Below are 25,121 nucleotides of genomic sequence, written 5' to 3'. Positions count from 1 at the left end.
CACTTGGAAAGGATGAGGAGTTTTAAATGTTAAAACTCATGCCAAGTCTTGATTGATCAATCTTTGAAAGTTCTTGGTGCAAAACCCTAGCTTAAGACAAACAAAGTAGAAAATCTTTTTTGTATTTTCAATAGGTTAGTAGTGCAAAGATGCTAGATGTCATTCAAATGATACAAATGATGGTGGCATCTTAGGGTTGAAAATTAGGGTATGACATGGACCACAAAGCCTAAGAAGTCCCAAGCCTGCACACAAAAGCACATTTGAGAGGATTCATTTTCAGACCATGTTTTCTCATTCTTTCGAAGGACCATCGAAGATGGTCTATATGTCTCTTCCCTGAAACAGACTTAATGACAATATCATCTGTATAAATTTGCATAAAAGTCTCTATAAAATCATGGAAGATCGAATTCATTGTTCTTTGGTAGGTTGCCCCATCATTTTTCAAACCAAAAGGCATCACCACCCATTCGTATGTGCCTAAGGCTCCAGGACATTGAAATGCTATTTTTGGGACATCCTCTTCTGCAATAAATATTTGATTATATCCAGAATATCCATCGAGCATACTAAGATATTCATAGCCTGCAACGGAATCGACTAGCATTTCTACTACTGGCATTGAATATTCATCCTTTAGGGTTGCAGTATTTAAATATATAAAGTCTATACAAACCCTCAAAGTACCATCCTTTTTAATTACAGGCACAATATTAGCTAACCATTCGACATACTTGGCTGTACGAATGAAGTTACAGCGAAGAAGCCTTTCGACCTCTTCTTTGATCTTTGAGAGAATTACTGGTGCAAATTGCCTTGGGTTCTGCTTGATGAGCTTCTTTCCAGGCTTGATTGGAAGCTTCAACTCGACCAAATCTCTGCCCAAACCAGGCATCTCATCATAGTCCCACGCAAAACAGTCTTTGAGCTCTTTCAACAACTGGACTACTTTGACTTTTAGTTGAGGGTTGATATTGGCGCTAATGTAAGTCGGCCTCTTTATCAATCCTTCTCCCAAGTTTATTTCATCAAGTGGATCTTGATCCAGCATTTTAACATTTGTTGCCAATAGATCCTTCTCGAAACTCAAATGATCATCATCGTAGATGGCGTCGAGCCTCTAGCCTTGCTCTTCGTTTTGACCCTCGTTAGGTGGCATTTGATTAAAGTCCCTGTCGGACCTATTTGATGAGAAACTTCACTGGCTTCGACAACCATGTTTTTTACTTCGATCTTTAAGGCCAATTGCTGCATGTTTTTGGCTATGTAAGCTGAAATCCTTTTTAGTGCTGTGAACTCAGTCATCAGCACTAAATTTGATTCCCTAACCTGCGGGTTCAATCAATTCCAGACGCTCCTAAGTATCCAAAATCGTCTTCGCCCGCTACTTCTATGTCCCAGCGAAAGCCATTGTAAGGGTGAAACGATAGGAAACAGTAAGCATTATCATCAGGGGTGAATGCAAAATCGGTTGAATCACATGGAGCGATATTGGCCAAATGCTTGTCGAACTGACGCCTGTCGATATGGTTGGTAGGGGTTTTGAAGTACCCTTGATCTGTCTCTATATTCTCCATAATACCATCTGGACTCCATATAATGATTTGCTGGTGCATTGAGGATGGGACAACCTCGACCCCATGTATCCACTCTCTTCCAAGTAACAGATTATAGTTGGCCTTCGTTTCTACAATCATAAACATTGTGGATCTTGTGACCGTTCCTACGGTTAACTCGACCTGGATGACACCAAAGGTGGAGCCCACTTTACCTTCGTAATTAGTAAGCACCATATTGTGAGGTTTGACATCAGTGTCGTACTTGCCAATTTTCCTCAGCATGTGATGAGGAATCAAATTTACGATCGCGCTGCAGTCCACCAAGATTTTATTAATGGGAACATCTTCGACCTTCCTAGTAATGAGGAGAGGCTTAAGATGACTCTTCATTGCCTCGTTGGGTCTCTCGAAGAAGGCATTTTGCTCTTCGACACAACCATTATTCATCACATAGTAGCACACTGGCTTATGAGCAACCATTTCTCTTTCTGTAATGTTGTCGGTATCTTCGACCTCTGTGATTCGGTTGAACTCCCTAGGCATCACAGACACCACACCGACTAAAATATCCAAAGAAGCCTCAGATCCTGAGTCGAAATTATCAGTCAGTATTTCATATTCAGAAGCCATTTATTTATATCTTTCTTTAGTCGCCTCTACTGGATCATTGCATTTTCTCGTGTTGAAGCCTGAGTCTTCCTTTTGTCTCACAGGCACATCTGTGTTGGACTCAGCTTTGTCTTTTTCACCAGCATCTCTCTAGGCTTTTCTCCTCCTTTGCTCCCTTCTCCATTGAGACCTTGTCATAGGGTTTTTTCCTTTATAATTTTCAGACACATGGGAGGTTTTCTTGTCGGCCTAAAATTCCCTATGGTAAGCTAATGACGAACCTCTTTCGACTTCGAAGCTCTGCCATTTCCCTTGGTCGTGTTTCCTGCCCTCTACTGGCTCCACCCACTTCCCATTTGAAGCTTCAGCACCGGGTTTGAAAGAAATGGGTTTAGTAGTAGGACCTTTTCACTTTGCTTCCCCAAGTTTCACCATCGGTCGTCTTGGATCATGGTATCTCCTCGAGTCGAAACCCCTTATGATATGAACAGCCTATTGATCTTAAAAATCTTGGTGATTCACCATTCTTACTCCCTCGAGATTTTGGGTTGCCTTCTTGTCGAACACAGCACTGCACCATGGGCACAACATGACTTCTGATTGCTTCTTCTGGCACCTTTGGAGGAAGTCAGACAACGTTTCGTCCTCTTTGAGGAAGACGACTTTGTTATATTCTTCCTGTTGACATTCATTGTCAACTTCCATGGAGGTCTCCTGGGATATATCAACCATATTAACCTCCATGTTGACATCTTCAATGATGTCCAACTTTTGGAATTGTAATTGAAGGCCCTTTGTGGCCTTATCTATCTATACGAAACCATCAGCGGTTTCCTTGGTGACTGTCATCAGATCAGAATCTTCAGTGATTCCCGCGTCGAAGACATCAGCACTCTCATCAGTGGCATCTCCCATAACTTTTTGAATGAAGTCACTAAAAGATTCTTGATCATGATGTTCAGAAATCTTAGCCATGACAGGTTCATTGATAAAGTCTTCGGTGACTTCAGTCATGTCGAAATCGTCAGTGACTTCGACTAGGTTCACTTCCTCTGGCTCCGTATAGTGGGTATCAGCCACTTGCAGAGGATCGGAGTCGATCTTCATCTGGCTCCGAGTTTTGTCTCCAAATTGGAGTCTCCCTTCTTGGATGACGTTCTGCACAAGATCCCTGAAAAGAAAACATTGAGATGTTTTATGACCCAGAAAACTATGGTATTTGCAAAACCCTTTTTTTTCTTTGTTCTAAAGGAGGTACTTTAGCACCCGGGGTACTATCATTTGACCATCCTTAACTAACAAATCAAACAAATTGTCACATTTTGTAACGTCGAAAGTATAAGTTTTCTTAGGAAATTTATCATTGTTTTCTAGTTCAATAGGGTTTTTTCCATTCGATGGGGCCAAAACCTTACACGCGTAAGGTGGCCCTTGCTTCAATTTAGCAAGATCGATCTCATTTTCGTCGAAGTGTGAAAGTCCGTTACAGGACCCTTAATCATCATTACTGAAATCGACATAGGCTATCCTTTTATTCTTATTTTCTCTAGCTTTTTCTTCCTTCAAGCGTTCTAACTGTCGAACCATATCAGCCAGTTGGGCCATATCTCTCAAATACTGGGTATCTAACTTCTTCCTAATTGAATAGTTAAGGCCCCCAGTGGCCATTTTGACCAGTTCATCCTCTGGAACTTGCGTAAAACACTTAGCTTTGAGTAAACAAAACCTATTCAGATAGTCATCAGTTGGCTTAGTAAACTTTCGTTTAATACTAGCCAATTCCTTCAAACTTATCTTCATTTGTCCCATGTATAACTGCTCATGGAACATTCTCTCTAGTTGATTCCAAGTATGGATTGAACCTTGTGGCAAGATGGTGAACCATGTGAAGGCATTCTTTGTGAGAGAACTTGGGAAAAACTTTATCCTAAGATTCTCATTGTTTGAAAAGTCTTCTGCCTCAATTAATCTAGCCACATGTTCGACAGTGGATTCTGTAGTATCCCCAGAAAACTTAGTGAATTTGGGGATTTTTGTTCTAGGGGGTGATTCCACCTGTAAGGTATATTCTGAGAAAGGTGACGTATAGTTTGGCCTTCGAAGGCCAAAGTTTACCCCATTTCGAACCATAATCCTCTCGACCATGGTTATTAGATTATTATTTGCTGTCATATCGTCATGTCAAATCTGTCGTATGACATTATCGACGTTTTGGTTTCTATTTACCATTACTACCCTTGGCTCCCTTTCTCTCGGGATTTGTGGTTTGATCCTAGGGGGTACGACTCCTACTTCCTGATTCACCATCTCTGGTTGTGGTTGATTTTGTGGGATCTGGTTGATAGTAAGGTCTTCTTCGAAGGTTTCCCCCTGATTTTCCCTTACCCAATCCCTCGGAGGGTGTCGATGAGGCTGTGGTACACCAAAGAATTCAGACATTCGTGCCACCTGCATTGTCATCTGTTAATTCGACTGAGCCGTATTTTGAATCAGAGGATTTAATATGGTGGTCAATGTTTGGGTAAGCATTTGGACCATCTCATGGTTGCTTTCGTCCATTTGTTGGCTCCACACTCCTGCAAAGTTATTGGTAAGGCTAGGTATTTGTGTCTGGTGTCTTAAACCTGAAGATTGGTTATTTTGACCCATGTTTACCCTGGACCCTTGTACTAGAGATTTTATGTTAACTACTGGTTTTGAGAAAGTCGAACCAGCATTGTGTAAACTTGCCATCACTGAAGTTGGCATTCCATATGGTTGTTCTCGACCACTAAATGGTATAGAGAAACCAGGGGGTACTAAAGGCCTGTTTGGAACATTTCCAATTGGTGGAGGAGTATGTGGAGGCCCCATAGGCCCAATGTAAGTTAAAATCGGTTCAGTATAGGAGATCAAATGCCTTGGCATTGAACTCGCCATAGATGTTACCGTTTCAGACACGTGCATTGTGAAAGACTTTTCCCCTATCGAAGAAGAAGGGGGGGATATATTGTTGGTTGATGGATTTTGAGAAATTTGGTTATCTGGCGCATTTAAATTCACCATTTTCGCAGTGGATTTCCTCCTTGGTCTATGTTCGTTGGTTATGGATACTTTACCACTCCTTAATAACATAAAACGATTTTTTTTCGAAAACGGAGAAAATGAATGAACAACCAGAAATAAAAACAATTTCAATAAAAAAACGTTAGCACTCTCTCACTAGGCGTGCCAATTTGTTTACCGTGAAAATTGGTAAACAACCGCTGATCTTCCAAATTACTAAATTTGGTTACTTACAGGATCGATCAAATTGATCTAGGACATGTGTTAATTGTTTTAAAGTAAATTCTAGTAAATATGAACACTTTGAGAGTGTCTGTGGTAATGATGATTAAAAACTCGGACAGTAAAAGGCTAATAAGAATTAAAGAGAAAGATTGCAAAAGAGATGATGACAACTAGCAACAAAGAAGAATATTTGAAATAAACAAGTATTAAGAATGTTTGAAATGAAGAAGTATTTCTGGAAAAGTAAAGATAAATTGTAGTGCTTCAAAATAACTGATAATGGTGTAAACAAACATACATTTCTTAATTTACGGTTCCTCTTCACACGGATACTTGGTAAATTTTACACACTTTGTACACACTTTGACACATACTGATCCTAACACTAAGACCCTTTATTCATACTTAATCGAAATAACTGTTTCTAACGGTCCTTCAATCACGTCGAGATACATGGCACTTTGCATGGATGTAGATGTCCATTATGCTCCATGTTTACCTTCAGCAGTTTCAGATAAGAACAAAATTTCCTCCTTTATTTGAATTTTGGATCTCCAATCGAAATCGTCTTCAAAATTTTCAAAGAAATATTTCTAAGTCCTAACTGCACGCTAGCCCTTCTCACCTAGGGACTTTTAACTGGATCTCCCTAATATCAGATTCGGTCGAAAACATCTTCATTGGTCGAAAACATCTTCACATGGGATTTCCATTTTGGTAATTCTAAAATGGGCGTCAAAATTATGAGCTACTAGGGACTTAGTATATTTTTGGGGTCAAAGACTAGGTGATCTAGATACATTTCAATACAACTATTGGGTTCAACATAGAAACTTCTTGACATGAGTTGTTAGAAGATTTAAGAGCAGTTTAGAGGCAGTTTCAAAGGCCAACACGTTGAAACATATCATAAGGTAGAAACTCATGTAATATGATATGTTTCAAGTCCTAGGGTAGGAACAATTATCGACAGTTACAAAGGCATTTATTGACGAGCAGCTAATGCCAATTAGTGAAAGACCTTGGTTTGCGGATAATGAAAATTATAAAGCTACAAAGGTTATACTAGAAGAATACACTTGGTAGCAAAGGAAACGCTTCTATAAAGAAGAAAACTTTTATTTGTGGGGTGATCCATACTTGTTTAAAAGAAGTCTCTATGGTTTACTTCGTAGGTGTGTTGCAGGTAAAGCAGCAAACAACATTATTTGGCATTACCATAGCTCGGCATATGGAGGACACCATAGTGGCGAAAGAACTGCTACCAAAATATTGCATAGTGGGTTTTGGTGGCCAACTTTATTTAATGATTGTAAGTTATATGTATCTACATGCCCCGAGTACAACAGAACTAGTAACATCTCAAAATAAGATGAGATGCCTTTGAATATTATGCTTGAGGTTGAATCGTTTGATTGTTGGGGAATTGATTTTATGGATCCATTTCCCCAATCAAATTTGTATATTTATATTTTCGTATGTGTTAATTATGTTACTAAGTGGGTTAGGCAATTGCTTGCAGTGCTAATGACGCACACATTGTTACTGACTTTTTGAAAAGAATATTTTTGTCAGGTTCGGTGTACCTAGAGTGTTTATCAGTGATGATTTTTGCAACAAATATTTGGAAATATTTTTAGAAAAATATAATGTTAAACATAAATTCAGCTAAATCGAAGTGTCACCCTCAGACCTATGGCCAAGTCGAAGTGTCAAACCGAAAACTGAAACAAATTCGGGAGAAAACAGTTGCAGCATCACAGCAAGATTGGTCAAAAAAATTAGATGATGCTCTTTGGGCGTATAGAATAACCTTCAAGACACATTTAAGCTTCTCTTCGTATCAAGTTGTCTATGGTAAGGCATGTCATCTCCCCGTAGAACTAGAGCATAAAGAGTATTGGGCAGTAAAATTCTTGAACTTTGACGAAAAGCTGGCTGGGAGGAAGAGGGTATTGAAATTAGATGAATTGGAGGAGATGTGATTATCTGCTTATGAGAATGTGTTAATTTACAAGGAAATGACGAAATCATACCATGATACAAAGTTGGGATACAAAATTTCCAAGTAGGACAACAAGTCTTACTGTTTAATTTAAGACTGCAACTTTTTCTAGAAAAGTTGAAATCAAAGTTGTCAGGGTTGTTTGTAGTTATGAAAGTTTGTCAAAGTAGTGCTATTGAAAATCAAGATCCAGGTGATATGAGGAGATTTAAAGTAAATGGACAAAGGTTAAAGCATTATTATGGAGGGGAATTTCCAAATGAAAAAGTTTCCATAATACTTTAGGAACCTTGAATCAGCAGTCAAGCTAATGACACAAAAAGAGCGCTTCATGGGAGGCAACCCATCTTTTCTAATAGTTTTTTTTGTTTTTGCAGAATTTAATTTATGTTGGTAGTTAGATTCAATAAGAGGAATTAGCCAGTCTCGCACGTTTCTCAAACACTATCGATGTTGTCTTTAATGAATGAGTTTGCTATTGTTATTTCTTTCAGATTTACAAAAATTGCAACTTTAGCATTGAACAGTTGAACCAAAAGCACCATCATATGAAACTTGACCGTCAGGAAAGTGACTTACGAATTATAAGCAAAGGATGAAAAAGGAATCAATAGACTCATACTCAACCTTCAGATACCTCAATTAGTAAGATTTGAGCCAAATTATTTCCACTATTCAATATTCCTTCAATTAAGTGTATTCATGCATTATTGATTTATCATGTTTGAACTATTTTAGATTCAATTTGTATGGTTTAATTTTCACACACAAAAACAGTTGTTTGCTATGAACTCTGAGCTTTTTTTAAAAACCACCTTGTAGTAATAGGTAAAGTCATTTGCTAACCACTTTGTGTTTAGCCCTTTTTTCAGTGACTTAGCCTTATTTATTAGTCATATGACTTGAAAGATTACATCTTTCCACCCTCCCTTTGGAGTTAGGTAGAATTTTTTAGTTCCAAAGTTGTACGAAAAAGAATAAGTTTGTGGTTGCTCTTGGAAGTGAGAAAAGTTTAAATTAGGGGTTGGGGTACTAGAGAAAAATGGTTTAAAAAATTCAAAAAAATTGAGAAAATGAGAAGTTAAAAATAACTTCTTCAAAAAAAAGAGAAAAAGAATGCAAAATGAATATTGAGGACCACAATAGCGATATCTCTAGTATCGTTAATCAGGAAAAGAGTTGGTATGATGACAATAGGAGAACTAGGTACCTAACTGCAAAGGTTTAAACCCATTTTCCCAAAAATGTCTTTCCCGAACGTAAGCCACATTAAACTGAAAAGACCTCAAATGTGTGTGTGTGTGTGTGTGTGTGTGTGTGTGTGTATGTGTATGTGTATGTGTTTTGATTTCTTTGACGAATTCTATTAGAACATGATCAAACTTAATATAAACTATTTTATATGTTGATTGAGAGACTAGCCTATCAATTGAGTGAGTTATTGCGAGATGAGAGACAGGTTGAGTACTTGTCAAAAATTGAGGATGTTTTTTGAATTTTTTGGATTGTAGTTGGAATCTAGAATGGCGGTAAGGTAAAAAAAATCATATGGTAATGTTCACTTATTATTTTTGCAACTTGTTTTTCCATTTGAAATTTGCAGTGCGGGCAAGTTACTTGATGACAAGCAATAGTTCAAGTTTGGGGTTGTGATGACACTTTGTCATTGCATGTTTTTTGTCGAAGAAATAAAGAAAAACAAGTCGAAGATGATCAAGTTTGATGAATAATGGCCAAAGAATGGAGCAAAAATGACCAAGTATGAAGAATTTTCGTCTTAGAAAAGTTTGGCTAAAAAAGGAGCAAAAGCGAGCAAGCTACTAGAATAATCACGTGCTGCATGAAAAGTGGTATCACGCGCGTGGAAGAGTTGTCAAAGCAGCATCACACACGCAATGGGCCTTTTTACTAGGAAATTTCTAACGCGTTCTGGTACGATTTTATGGCTATAAAAAGGCAGACTTTGGGCTTTTTTAGGGGTTTTGTGATTGGAGATTGGGGAATACAATTTACAACACCGAAAGTGAGTTTTTGAGCGTATTCGAAGCCATTGGAGGCTAGATCTTCAAAGAATTCTTATGCAATCTTATTCCTATCAATTGGTATTGTAATTTTATTAGTATGAGTAGCTAAACACTTTTAGGTTAGGTTTTGTCTGATGAACCTATTTCAAACCTATTGGGACATATGTTTAATTTTATGTTGTATGAATTATCTTTGTTATATTTCTATTTAATTGCTTCTTTTACTTAAAGCGCATTATTTGAGATACTTTATTAATGTGATTATGAACGTATAGGGAATACTGACCCTTAGCCTATGCGTCTAATCTAGGGAAATTATCGTACTTACATCGATTTAATAGGGATATGAGACCTCGAGTAATAGCCTTAGAGTTAATGTACCATATCATCGCTTGATTTCACTTACACAAGTTGAATAGGGATATGAGACCTCTAATAGGAATCAATGATCTATACACTAAGGGATTGAATATTATGGTCTTGTTAACTCGCCGTGGAAATATAATGGCGCTTGATTTATGTAATGCATTAGACATCAACAGGGGGGAAATAGGGAATTCTAGACAAAACCTGACAACTTTCTCTAAATTGTCAGAACACTTCTTTTATTTTCAATTGTAAACTTGAAAAACCCTTATTGTTACTTCTTATACTTGCAGAACTATTGCTTTGTTAAATAGAAGTCCATGTGGATTTGATACTCTTTTTATTATTGCAAAACTATCGGTACACTTGTCGAGAAGTCAACAATAATCAATAAAGATATTGTCTTTTATGAGTAGTTAATCTTGAAGCATTCAATTTCAATAGATGTATCAATATCTGAAGAAGAAACTTCTAACAAATAGGGGATTCAGGTGAATGTTGATCAGCCACCAGTGAATAATTTATCGGCAGTGCCTAAATAACATGTGGAACCATGCTCTATTAGTGAAATTGACCATGAACATGAAGTTTCCGGTGGAGTACATGATTATATCCTTGTATGTAACATAGAACATCGTTCAACCAAGCCACCAGAAAGATATGGGTATGAAGACTTAGCAGCCTATGCACTTCTTACTAGTTTTTGACACCTTTCTACTTTTTGAGAGGCTATAGTTAGCCAAGAGAAAGATAAGTGGATGGGTGCAATGGAGGATAAGATAAATTCCTTTAAGGAAAATTAGACATGGGAACTTGTTCAGCTTCCTAAAGTAAAAAGGGTCATGTGTTGTAACAAAAATAGAAGGGGGATAGTTCAAGGCTCGTCTTGTAGCCAATGGGTACTCACAACAGAATAGGATTAATTATGATGAGATTTTTTCTCTGGTCGTCATACATACTTCTATCAAGGAAGTATTAGCCCTGGTAGCCATCCGAGACATGCATTTAGAGCAGATCGATGTGAAGACAATATTTCTTCACGGTAATCTAGATAAGCAAATTTACATGGAACAATCATAGGGGTTCAGTGTCACTGAACAAGGCAAACTAGTTTGTAAATTGAAGAGGTCTTTATATGGTTTAAAGTAGTCTCCAAGGAAATGGTACAAATGCTTTGATTCATACATGTTTAAGATTGACTACAAAAGGTGTGAATATGAATTTTGTGTTTATGTTAGGATCCTTGATGATGACTCGTTTATTTTTCTGTTATTGTATTTTGATGATATGTTGATTGTTGTTAATCATTTACATGTTGTAAATGAATTTAAAATCATATTGGGGAGGAGTTTGAAATGAAATACTTAGGTGCTACTAAGAAGATTCTTGGTATGGTATTTCACAAGGATAAGAGTGCTAAAAAATTATGGCTCTCTCATAAAAGCTATGTTGAAAAGGTGTTAGACAAGTTTGGCATGAGTAATTCGAAATTTATGAGTACTCCATTAGCGAATCACTTTAAGCTCTTATTAGATCAATGTCCAAAAATAGATGCAGAAGCTGAATATATGTTAAATGCCTCTTATGCCAGTCTTGTGGCTTTTTAATGTATGCTATGGTCTACACTAGACTAGATTTGGCACAAGCTGTAAGTCATGTTTGTAAGTTTATGTCCAAACTAGAAAAACATCATTGGGAAGCTCTCAAGTGGATTTTTCAAGTACTTGAAGGATACTATGAGTTATGATATCATATGTTTAGTAGTGAACATGGAGATCCTTAAATTGTAGAATATGTTGATTCAGATTATGTTTGTGATATAGATGATATGAGGTCTACAATAGGGTGTCTCTTTACTTTAGCAGAATAACTTATTTGCTGGAAATCATTGGTTCAAATGATAGTGGCCATGTCGATAACTGAAGAAGAATACATGGCGGTAGGCAAATCTGCCAAAGAATCCTTATGACTTACAGGGTTGGTGAGAGAATTGGGTGTTGAGCAATGTGGAGTTTAGTTGCATTATGATAGTCAGAGTGTCATTTATTTGGAAAACAATCAGGTGTATCATGTCAGGACGAAGCATACTTATGTGATGTTTCACAAGATCAAAGAGTTACTTGCATCTAGACAAATATTACTTGAAAATGTTCATACTTCAGAGAATGCAACTGATATGTTAGCCAATTCAGTCATTAGTGACAAGTTCAAGCATTGTTTGGACTTGTTACATGATTCTCAGTGTTAAATAGGAGGTGTACCTTCCCAGTTTCTAGGATGAATCGTTATGCATGAAGGCTTCATAGGGGTTTGATATTTGTCAAGCTGGAGATTGTTGAGTACTCATATTAAGATAATTGTGGGTTTTTTAGATAACTATGGATTCCAATGTCAAGTTACTTCTAGGTCATAGGGAGCCATTGAAAGACCCGAGAAAATACTGATGACTTATGGGTAGACTGAACTATGTTATAGTCACTATATTAGATATTACATTTGCAATGAGCATTGTGAGCCAGTTTCTAAGCATTCTTTGTGATAGTCATTGGGATGCAGTCATTCGAATTCTTAGATATATAAAGAATGCACTTGGAAGAAGAGTATTATATGAAAATAAGAGTGATGCTAAAATCATTTGTTATTCATATGCAGACTATGCCGGATCACCGTCGGAAAGAAGATCCACTACAAAGAAAGTTGTCTCTAGCCACGTGATTTAGTGACGTGTGAAGCTAGCTAAAATATGCCTACTGAATGCATCGCACACTCGAAGGTACAACAGAGTCACCACCAAACTTTATTTATCCCAAAAGAGGGAAGGGAAAATATTGATAAAACCCAAGGGGAAACATAGAAATGGGTAAGGAAGTCGGTTGTTCAAGGGGGAGGTATTAGCACCTCTCACATCCATGGTACTCCATGGGAACCATTTTGAATGCTCTTGCTTGGATGGGTGTTTCTATCTTCATGTACCAGCAAAATAGAAAAGGGTTAGGAAAATAGTGCTCGAGGAAGATTGTGGCCCTCATGCCTACATATTCTCATGGTGCAATGAGAAAGTCAAAGCCTCGTAGTTCGTAGAGCTAGAGAAAGAAAAGTGGCAGAGGAAAGAAGGGTGGAGAAAGGTGCTCGCCAAGGACTCACATCCTCGTGCCTACGTATCCTCATAGTGAAATAAGGAAGTCAAAGCTCTTTAGTTTGGAGGACAAAGACTGAGAGAAAGATATGATCAAGGTGGTGTTTAAACAGGAAAAAAAGGATTACCAAAACACGGGGACTGATATGATAAGTAAGGAAAGCAAGAACTTGTCAATGCTAGAGAATCACATGAAAAGGGTCTTACCAAAGCATTGGGTCTAACATGGTAAGGAAGAAAGCAGGAACTTGTCAAAGCATGAGACTCACATGACAAGGGTGTTACCAAAGCACTGGGTCTAACATGGTAAGTGTGAGGTGTTTAAACCAAGAAAGGGGAATAACCATGAAGGTGTCAACCCAGGGAATAACCACGAAGGTTTCAGCCCTAAAAGAAAGTGGGAATAACTATGAAGGTGTCAACCCTAAAAGGAAGTGGGAATAACCATGAAGGTGTCAACCCTAAAAGAAAGTGGGAATAACCATAAAGGTGCCAACCCTAAAAGAAAGTGGGAATAACCATGAAGGTGTCAACCCAGGGAATAACCATGAAGGTGTCAACCCTAAAAGAAAGTGGAAATAACCATGAAGGTGTCAACCCTAAAAGAAAGTGGGAATAACCATGAAGGTGTCAACCCTAAAAGAAAGTGGGAATAGCCATGAAGGTGTCAACCTTAAAAGAAAGTGGGAATAACCATGAAGGTGTCAACCTAGGGAATAACCATGAAGGTGTCAACCAAAAAATAAAGTGGTGTCATAACCAAGAAAGTTGGAATAATCATGAAGGTATCAACCCAAAGAATAATCGTGAAGGTGTCAACCCAAAAAAAGAAAGTTGCAATGGTGTTTAAACCAAAAGGAGGGATGAAAGGAGCCATAGGGCAAGTTACATACTTTTTAGTGAATTGATTGGAATTGCACTAAAATCTATGAACAGAGACAAATATTATGAGAAACTGGGTCATTCGTCCCGTACTCAGAGATATTCTAGATAAGTGTAAGAAGGATCCCCTATCATCATTATCTATTACTTAAGGCTCATGGCATGCAAGCCTAGTCACTGTCTGACAAGTTATTGAAGCAAATTCCCAAAGATGCTTGTGGGGATGAGTCAAATCTACTAAAGAAAGTTGTGGTCCACTAAGGGTCTTGAACTTGTTGGGAGGTTGAAGCTCCAAAGTGACAGAGGCAAGTCCTATTAAGTGACTAAGGGACTTATGGTCACTTGACAAAGAGAAAGGGAATATGTAACAGATGAAGGGATTTAGTTAATCAAATGGGAATTTGATCAAGCCAAATCAAAGGAATGGGAATGATGAACAAACAAATACGCATGACTAGCCTAAGGTATCATTGTTTGGTAGCACAAGAGAAAGCCGTGTGAGTGCAAAGTGTATTGTCTTATGTCTCATTGTTAGGTAGACCAAGAGAAAGTTGTGTGTGTGTGCAAATGTGTGCTAAGCCTAAGGAGATGAATGCAATAAGCAAGAGGCATAACAACCACAAACTCAAAATTTCAACAAGGGCAAAACAAGTTAAAGTGTCCACAAGGTCCAAGGGTCTAAGGTCACTCCAAGTCAAGCATATGGCTTAAATCCTAAGTCAAAGTCCATAGTCCAAGAGGTTATCAACATTCCAAGTCAAGCATATGGTTAAAATTAAGTCCAAATCACTTTATCATGTTTTGATTCATTAAGATTAACAAGCAAATCAATCAAACAATATAAGAAGCAACAAATGAATAAGGCAATATGAATAGAGTATGAAGTGAGATGATGATTAATGGGAAATGAATTAAAGTGTATTAGTAAATGAGATAAAATTAAATGACATAAACTAAATGACTTGAATTAAATGGCAATAATGTAAAGAGCACAAAGTAATGTTAGGAGTTAATGGTCAATTGGTTGTGTAGGACAATTTAGCGCTATGTTAAGCAATCGTAAGTAGGCTTATATAGAAGTCATACCTATCTGAGGTCGGTCAATAACAATGTATGTGTCAGACATGTTAGAGAATTAACACAAAGTTAATCTCCTATAACGTGTAACATAGTGATCAAAGAAAAAGAAGAGAGGAGGTGAAGATAGAAAGAGTGAGGAGAGTCAAGGCAATCACATTGGGATCATTCTATCCACAAATCAAAGGACTCAAAATATGGCACATCGAGGGATAACATATCATTGATGCAAAGTATTGAAGATGATTCATGGTCATCTATCCACAGTTTTGGATCAAAGAAGGTTGAACCAACCTCAAGTCCATCTATCAATAATTTGAGATATGGAAGAACTCATCAACCAAGCAATCAACTTAATTCAAAACATCAAGTGAATATCAAAAAGAAATAAAAAATATATTTAATAATGATTAATAAAATAAAATAAAATATCAAAGAGGTATCAAAACACAAAATAAAAGTCCAAGAAAAATGGAGAAAGTCAACAAAATTATAAGTGACTTGACCTCAAAAGTTGGGATGAAAAATATTTTTAAATGATTAAAATAAAAATGTTAAATGAAAATTAAACGGAAAATAATAGAAAATATGAATTAAATGCAAAATGAGTTTTAAAAAATATGGAAAAATTATATATGGTAGATAATGTTTTTATAAAATTAAGGGAAAAAAATTGGACTAAAAAATAAAAAGTTAGATAATTAAAATGAATTTTGAAAGAAAAGGAAAATAATTAAATGCAACGGCTAGGGCGCGTGTCAACGGATGATTGGCCAGGAAGTTTGAAATTCCCTCTGAAGCGTGTGAAGAACTTCATCTTCAACCTCCAGACTTTAATTTTTGCAAATTCATGAATTCTTTTTTTTAACATGAATCAAGCATGGATTCAGTTGTTATCTCATTGTTCACGTCTCCCTGCATCAGAGCATTTGATTTGCTATGAGCAGGGATAATTTTCTCAAACTCGTGAAGAATCCTAGTTCTTCAAAGTAAAATTAAATGATCAAATTAAAATATAAATCAAAGGTAGATGAGGGCTTTCAATCAGTGGAACCACACGAAGAGAATGGTAACTTTCTTGAAGTATAATTTTACTCGTAGCTACCTTGTCCAAATCGAAGCTCGAGGTCAATAATGGTGAAATTAGAAGCAAGGTTGCAGGAAGATTCAAACCACAACAATGCTTCAGACAGCTTCAAATGACGTCGATGAAGGATTCTGGGCAAAAATTTGGAAGCAAAAGGACCTAAGTCGAAAAAGAGAGTGAATGGTTTTTAGGTGCTTTCGAGTTTCAGTGACGCAGAGATTTCTTGGCTCTTGAAGCTTGTAAATGAAGGCAAAATATTCCTTTATTTATAGGGAATGCGTTAGGATTCAAATACGTGTGGAATGATTCTTAATTCGTGTGAATCAACTCAAGAATTTTCAGATCCAAACCGTGTGAAAATTTGGCACTAAACTCGTGATTTTAGTGCTTTGTAGGTCGTTTTGTGTTATGGTCAGATGCGTTTGGTAATGGGAAACAAGTTTGCACGCGTGAGAAGTGGTTCCAAGTTGATTTTGGCATGATTCTGCCTTATGGGTCACGGTGCAAAACAAAGTTTAGGTCACCATCTTCATGCTTAGGCCAATTTCAATACACTCGTGCATTTTCCAATTTTCTTTGGGCCAAATGATCTCTTCATTGAGTATAACACAATGCAAAAAGAACCAAGTACAAAGGATGTTTGAGGAGAAAGTTACATGCTTGGGAAGTTAGGGTCGTGACCTGAGTTTTAGGCTGGGCAATTGGTCAAGCAGTTTGAGGCATGTTTGGTCATTTTGAGGTCCCAAGTTGATGACACCATAACTTTTGATTCCTGCGTGCATTTTGAGCCAAACTTGGGTCAAATGATCTTTGACATAAGATTAACAAGATGCAAAAGGAATGGGATCAAAAGAGTGCTTGAGCTCGAAATGGCAAGGGTGAAAAGTAGAGGTCATGGCAAGGTGTTTCCCCATTTTGGCAACTTTGTCCTTTGCATAAATGAGGTCCTTAATGAATGAATTGATGTTTGACCATTGAATCAAAGTTGTAGAGGATCACAAAAGGCACATTTGGCTCAAAGAAGCTTGGTAATTGGATAAAAATTGAAGGAGTTATGGAGTTTGGACCCAAGACATGACATACTTGCAAATTAGATCAAACCAACTTGTACCCCTTTGTGCAAATTTGATGTTTTATTAAATTTCAAGCCATAATGATGATGGAATAAGCATCCCTTGATGAAAACTTGATTAGGGTTTGATTGATCTTGATAAAAGCTTGAGGATTGAGTGATGTTGCATGGAAATAAACACATGGACCACCTTTAAATCACAATGGAGCAAACTTGTATTTCCCTTGATCAAAAGACCTTCGTTTTGCCTTGATTTGGAGCATGATCGCCTACATGAGCAACAAGAATCAACCAAGTACCATCTCTTATTGAAGTTAGGGCTAGTTGATAAGCAAAACAAGGTGAAATCATAATGTTGAGATATAAAACACAATGTGACCATGCTTGTGATTCCATGACCAAATGTAATGGTCATGCGTGATATGATTTGATGTATGCAAATGAGTTATGCAACAAAAAAAGAAAAATGGAGGATAAATTTTGGGGTATAACAACGTAAAATTCACATGGCTAAAAAGGAAGGTTGCGACGTGAAAATCGCGTCACTAAATATTTAAAATAATAAAATAATAAACGTCGGGTTTTCACATGGGGGAATTGTAAAATTTTCAAAAAAAATAGTTGTGACATGTATTTCACGTCGCTAACCAAGATTTAAAAAAAAGAGTGGGAAATGTTGACCGGTTGAACTAATTGAGTTGTCAACTTTAATGTTTATGCCGTGATTTTCACGTGGCAAGTTTGTGACGTGATTTTCACGCGGCAAGTTTCTGATACGCTGACATTTGTGAGGTGATTTTCACATGGCAAGTTTATGGCGTGATTTTCACGTGACAAGTCTACTATTCCCCGCACATTATGGCAGCAGTCTTAAAGGAACTTGCGTGGCCTAAAAATTTACTCTTAAATTAGGAGATCTTCGGAATACAAAACTCATATTCAATAATCAAGCGGCACTCCACATTGCATCTAATTTGATTTTCCATAAACATATCAAACACATAGAAATACACTATCATTATGTAACAGACAAAGTTCTTTCAAGAGAAAATACCACGTATTTCATAAATCTGAAGACCAATTAACTTATATGTTTACAAAATCTCCATTTCATTTGGTTCGATTCCGTTCTATCCGTTTTTAATTAATCTAAATAACGAAATTTAAATTTATTTCATTTCATTTCATTTCATTCCATCAATCCAAATATACCCTTAAAGATTTTCGAAGGGATTAAAGAAATTACTTCATACTTTATAATAACTAATTCCATATTTATTAAAATTTTGTAGATACAATAATTCGACATGGACACTAAACTTCAATTAAAATCATTAAATGAAATTATATGTCGGTATTGTAATTAAGACAAAATAATAGTATTATTATGAAACTTAATGTAGTTCAAGAGAACAAAGAAACGACTAGAAAAGTAGGCAGAAATCAAACAAACAAAATTAGAGAGTTGGCCAGATATATGAATCTTTCTTTGGTTACTTTACCATTAACAGTGACAGTCCTAGTTTGAAATTCAACTCCAATGGTTTACTTTTGAATCAAAGCAAAACTCACTCTTTGAAAATCTTGACAATATTTGAGTCTTCCTCACTGCTGAGTCACCAATTATAACAACCTTAAACACATTCCATGATTCCTCTTTTCGTTTGCCTATTGAGCCGTGTTTGTTTTTCACATTGGTTTCTGAAGATAGCTTAATCTGTAAAATGAGGAAAATAAAAATTTCCGTTGCCGGGACTTGAACCCGGGTCTCTCGGGTGAGAGCCGAGTATCCTAACCAACTAGACTACAACGGATTGTTGTTAGATTTTGTAATGTTTTGTTTATATTAAATAATTTCATTACTTTGTCATTTTTTTTGATGGATTTATTTATCATATATTTCATGAACTATAGGGTGTAATTTTATTTATAGATTTTTTTTTAATTTAACAGATAAATATAAAAAATGGTTGATTCTTTAGTTAATATTATTGATTTTATCTAGTTTCACATCCAAATATTTTAAATTATACCTTAAATTAATTAATGAAAACTTCCTATCCTTATTTCGAATTTTAAGATCACTTATTTATTTCTCTTATATTTTTCCTCCTTATTTTATTTTATTTTTTATTCTATTTTATTTTCATTTTCTTTTGTCTACTTCATTTTAAATTCATACTCATGCTGCTTTACACTTTCTTTTCACTATCATTTGCATTTTGTTTTTAACAATGTAATAATAATATGTTGGAATCAAATATTAAGCAGAGCATGATTTTTTTTAGTGTTCTTAGCTAATTCTATTCGTAAATTTGAAAAAAAAAATCAAATTAAAAACTGGATATGCTGATAATTGATAAAAGTATAATATTTTTTATTGAGTTAAGACGATGATTACGTACAAGATATTTTCAACAGTTTTGATATATTAATAAACTATTAGTTACAAACTTTTAGAACAAATTCAAAACTCAACACAGAGATAGTTATAAACTTTAAAAACAAAATTACACCACAACACACCACCTAATTCATATTTGAAAGTATTTCTTCTTCGATAAACTTATTCAATTCATAAAACCTTACCTTCTTTAATAGTTTTGTTAACATATGTCAATTGTATCTCAATTCTACAAAATTTAAGCTTCAATCGATCATTTTTCACTTAATCTCTCAAGAAATAGAATCTTATTTCAACATGTTTGCTTCTTTTCATGATTGGTTGGATGTTTTACTAGATTAATGGTTGTTTTTATCAACCAACAACAACTTCATGCTCCTTCCTTCATATATCTTTAATCCTTTAAGCAACAAAACCAATCCCTTTTTATACAACTTGGTTGTTATTTGCAAACCTTATATTTCTTATCACATAATCTTCAAGCTTAAAAAATCACTACTTATTTCCAATCATGTGATTGTTGCATTTGTGTCTAGGTACCTACAATTGGATTTATCGCAAACTTATTTTGTTATGGCCATTATAAGAATATCTTTTTAGCCACTCTTATTTGCTTGTGCAAGTTAAGCTTATTCTTTACCATCTTTATCATTTGAATAACACTTATTTTCATAATGATCATACTTTTCACACTTGTAGCATTAGACATCTTTCTTGTCAATTTTCTTGAAAATTCTCGCTACTTGCATCTTCGTTCTTGTTAGATTTTGCAGCATGATTATTTGTGTTTTTATTGAATTTTTTATTAAAAAAATATCATTGTTTCACTTCACTTTTCCTTCATAGTCTCTTGAATCATCATCCTTCATCATCTTCTTTATTTTGACTTATCTTGATCTACAATGATTGCTTAGTAACCTTTTTTGAATTCCTTTGCTTCATTATTAGTTCATGTGCTTTTAGAGAGGATTGAAGATCTTCAATCTTCATTGCAATAAGGTCTTTTGATTTTTATATTACACAAAACAATATAATTTTGGAGTCAATCTTATCAAAATATTCTTAACCTTAATCAACTCACTCACAGTTTTACCATATGCCTTCATTTGCATAATCATCCTCGTCAATCTTATAAGAAATTCAACCACTTATTCTTGTTCACTTATATTGAGCATTCATATTATCCTATTAGAGCTTGCAACTTGACCTTCTCGAGTTCATCATCTCCACCATAAAATTTCTTGAGTGCATCTCATACATCCTTTATTGCATCCCATACATCCTTTATTGTTTCTTCTTCAATTGTTTTTCTCAACTATATTTGAATCCAAAAATTGATGTATCAAAATAACCCTTTTCCATATTCCATTTTTTTCTTCTCATGATGTACCTTATGTTCCCCTTTTTCAATTTTCTTCAACACTGATCAGTCACAATTTTAAGAACATCTTAAATTTGAAGATCTTCTTCACTTGTGCATACAATAAATCATAATTTTCACCTTTTAAATCTAGAAAATTCTCAACTAATGAATTTGAATTTATATTTGAGTTTTTCTTATCAAGGATTAATGGTTATATTTTTTAGACACATGACTTCACACACAAGAGGGGATGTGAATCGTGTGGTTTTGAAAAATATGGTTTTGAAAAATTTTGCGGATTAAAATTAGAGTTTAAAATTATTTTGAACAATAGTTTAAATATTAAGCAGTGGAAATATAAATTATAGAACATAAATTCTGAAAAGTAAAGAGTTAAGGGAAAGAGAGAACATCAAGAATTATAGAGATTCGGTCAAACAAGAAAAAAACATACTTTTCTCCCCAAGAATTGATCTTGAGAGTATCCAATAAATTTGAAAGCTTTTAGTAGGATATACTCACGAACCCTCCTTATACAAGGAAAACTGAAGTTTAAGGTTGACTTCCAACCAAACAATAGACAGCGGAATGAAGTAGTGAATATTCCTTACAAATAGAGGATCAAAGCGGTTAGTCTCATTTCCACGAGAATCCTGGAGTGATTAGTCTTCCAGCTTCTAAATAAACTTTGTGAACTTTTAACACAGACAGAGCTCACGAACCTTAAACCATAGTTTTATCACGGATTAACCAATAACCTGAGAGATTTTAATATCGGGTTAATCTCAAACATTATCAAGCATTTAATATCGAGTTAAGCTTTAACCTAACATTGGTTTTACCACAGACTAACCAAGAACCTGAGATATTTTAATATCGATTTGATCTCGAACCTAAACAAGAGGTCGAGCACACAATCCACAAACCAAAGCTTTTACGAACTTAACTTCGAACGAAAACAAATGACCCCTAAATGAATATAATGTTCAACCAAGGTATAAATAAAATTTCATTGGTGAACTTACAAATCTACCCTTCTAGAATTACAACTTATCCTCACTCACAAAATAACTTTCTCGAAAAAAGCATTCTGGCTAAAGCATTAGTTAGGTAAAGTAAAAAGAAAAGTTTAGAGAGGGAGAGTGTGAGAGTGAGTGGCGTGAAACACGGTTTTGGATGTTTTGAAGTTAAGGAAGGGACCTCTATTTATAGGCTAGAGGTTATCTCAAAAATGAAATTGATTTTAATGTTTTTTATGATAAGCTAATCAATTAACACCAAATGTCAATCGATTAGCACCTAACGCCAATCGATTAAATACCTAAAAAATAATTGATTATAATTTCAAAAAAGGAATTAATAGATATCTAATTGTTTCACATCATTAATATGTTCTTCTAATCGTTTAGGACTCAATTTTGAACTGATCCAATCGATTGGGTTAATGTGTCTATCAGATGGCAAAGACAAAATTTTGCCCAAAGCTATTCTGACAACTTTCAACTTATCTGACATAACTTCAATATATTTTTGAGAATATTTTCTGGAGAAAAATCAATTTGAAAAGATGTTTGTGTGTGTGTGATTTAGCCATGCACTTTTATGAGAATGTCATTATGCTTTACATAGTGTTCACTCAAACTAATCAAGGAATGGCCATCTTATACTTCAAGACTTTGGCATATACTTTCTTTTGTAGACACTTGTTTGAGTTCACTTGAGATGAGACTTCAGTTTGTATTCCATTTGATTTCCATTATCGGATAGTCAAGTCCATCAAACCATAATATTTTGGTTTGCATCTTTATCTGCTTAACCACTTATGTTTAACTTGTCAGAAGACATTAGTTGTTATCATTAAAAGTTGTTGTCCTTGTTCAAAGCATATCACCTAAAAATTAAGGTTACAAAATATTGAACTATATTATGTTATACCAATTTGTTTTAACCAAATACTAAACTTGGCATAAAAAAAGCAGGGAAGTTGTTTATTATGTTCTAAGCTATGGAGATTTAAAAGTTTTAAAATGGTCAATTAAGAGAGAATAAATATGTTGATAATTTGGGATGTTTTTCATTGCATTAAGAAGATGATTATATATGAGATATTTTAAGCAACTTTGACACACTAACTAATTAACCACCTCTTAATTAAAAAAGCATAATACTTTTTTTCGTCCCTTATCTTTGACTCGGGGTCTAGTTTGGCATCTTAATATTTAAAAAGATCATTTTGATCCCGTAACTGTGTAAGTTGGATCACATTAGTCATTTCTGTTCATTCTGTTAGTCAAAGTCAATCCATAAGACTATGTGACACTAACATGGAATACCATGTGGTTTAGACCAATTTTATGACTTATTTAGCAATAGAAAAAATCTATCACTAAACTATTTTATGGGTTTTAATTATTGTTTTTCAATTTCTTCCCAAAACCCAGAAAGTCCAAATTGACAATCCAATTATGCTTCGAACTGGAATCCATTAGTGAAATTTCTACTACCATTACACTGCCAAGATAAAAAACTTAAGTTTCTAGAACCCAATCGAATTTGGCAGTTTTTATGTAATAAAAGGGATGAAAATAACTGGAACCGATTAGTAAGTGACATTGAAGGAAAGATAACAACAAAATAAGGTCTCTAATGGCCTCTTCTACTTTGATTCTTCTTTTAGTCATGCTGTCTATCATCTTATCATCCCAAATTTCAACAAAAAAACTACTTTTATTCTTCACGTCCACCACCATCCATGGTGTACCCTCCTATTTCACCCCCACATAAAGTATACTTTTCACTTAAGATTATTTACCATTATAAATCTCCATCACCACCACACAAGAAGCCATACAAGTATTTATCTCCATGACCTCCAACCCACCACATTTACCCTCGTCCAATCTACCACTCACCACCACCACTAAAGAAGTCATACAAATACTCATCTCCACATCCAACAATTCTTCTTCCATACATTCCTCACCCAATTATTCACCACCAAAGAAACCATACAAATACTCATATCCTCCACCACTGGTTCTCTTTCCTTCAACCCCACTTGCAAACTAGAACACATTCATGACTTCTTGTTAATTCTTGTTTATAAAGAAAAATAAAAGGGATACAAATGTAGATTTATATTTGAATAATAACAAGGATTGGAAAAAAAACCAGATAAATCTACAGATCTAAAATTAAAAACAAAAATCGGAAATTTTTTTGGAGAAAAACTTCAACATCCACACCAAATAGAGCATTACTTTTGAAAGCTTCACAGAGAGAAGATGAAGCACTTTTTAAAGTCAGTTTTCAAGCCAGAACAACATTTGACCCATATGTTTTATTTATGGCACCATAATCAGTAACAAATGAGAAACAAAATTGCATATAATGAGTTAAGAGTTGTGAAGCTTAATGAGAGGTTTTTGTTTTGTTTAAGGAACAATTATTGTTAGATATTGAGGATATTAAAAGCTGCAATGAAGGTAGTATCAAATATGTGAAAAAGATGAAGTTTTATGTACAACATAAAAAAAAGTAGTGACCGATTATATCGTCTCTAAATTTGTCACAAAACTTGAATGTTACACTTGGTATGCCACATAAGCGAAAGTTAACGTTTGTTACTGACGTTTGGACAAAAATGACTAACATGATACAATTTGCGGATTTAAGGGATCAAATTTGTATTTTTAAAAGTCAATGGACCAAACTGGACTCAAATCAAAGATAAGGGACGAAAAATGGTATTAAACCTTAAAAGAATCAAATTACTACCTAATGGTTTAACAACAGTTAGTACAAACTTTCAGAACAAAGTTACAACTCATTACGCAGTTAGTTATAAACTTTTAAAACAAAGTTACAACTCAACACATAATTAGTTACAAACTTATAAAATAGAACAAAATTCAAGTACACAATATTGAAATTGATTTACATAAACTAAAATATATATAAGTTTGCATATTCGTCATACAGTATTAAAATATTTTTGTATGGCAATAAAATTTATTGGTATTTAATGGGAACACTTGTTGTTTTGCATCAAACTTTTCATGTTTCCTACAAAACATCAATCACATATTTTCCCAAAAAGATAAAGATGCCTTGTTTTGAGTTGTCTAAAGTCTTTCATCTTAAACATTATTGATAACCTTTCTTTGAGTAGTTATCTTTCAATCAAATCATCATGTGTAATAATAATATCATCAACATAAATAAGAAGTGAAATTAGTTTGCCTCCTTGCGGTTTTTTGAAGAA

The 25,121-nt window shown here is 35.0% G+C and overlaps 1 non-coding gene across 1 annotated transcript; it reads right to left on the bottom strand.

Moving 5' to 3' along the window:
- Nucleotides 1-18,831: 18,831 nt before the first annotated feature.
- Nucleotides 18,832-18,904, bottom strand: TRNAE-CUC (transfer RNA glutamic acid (anticodon CUC)). The gene has a single exon. It is a non-coding gene; the product is annotated as a tRNA-Glu (tRNA).
- Between the last annotated feature and the right edge of the window lie 6,217 nt (nucleotides 18,905-25,121).

Source organism: Lathyrus oleraceus, chromosome 4, assembly GCF_024323335.1.
Source record: "Lathyrus oleraceus cultivar Zhongwan6 chromosome 4, CAAS_Psat_ZW6_1.0, whole genome shotgun sequence".
Taxonomy (NCBI): domain Eukaryota; kingdom Viridiplantae; phylum Streptophyta; class Magnoliopsida; order Fabales; family Fabaceae; genus Lathyrus; species Lathyrus oleraceus.
The sequence above is the reverse complement of the archived record's forward strand: the minus strand, read 5'-3'. Positions and strand labels throughout refer to the sequence as shown.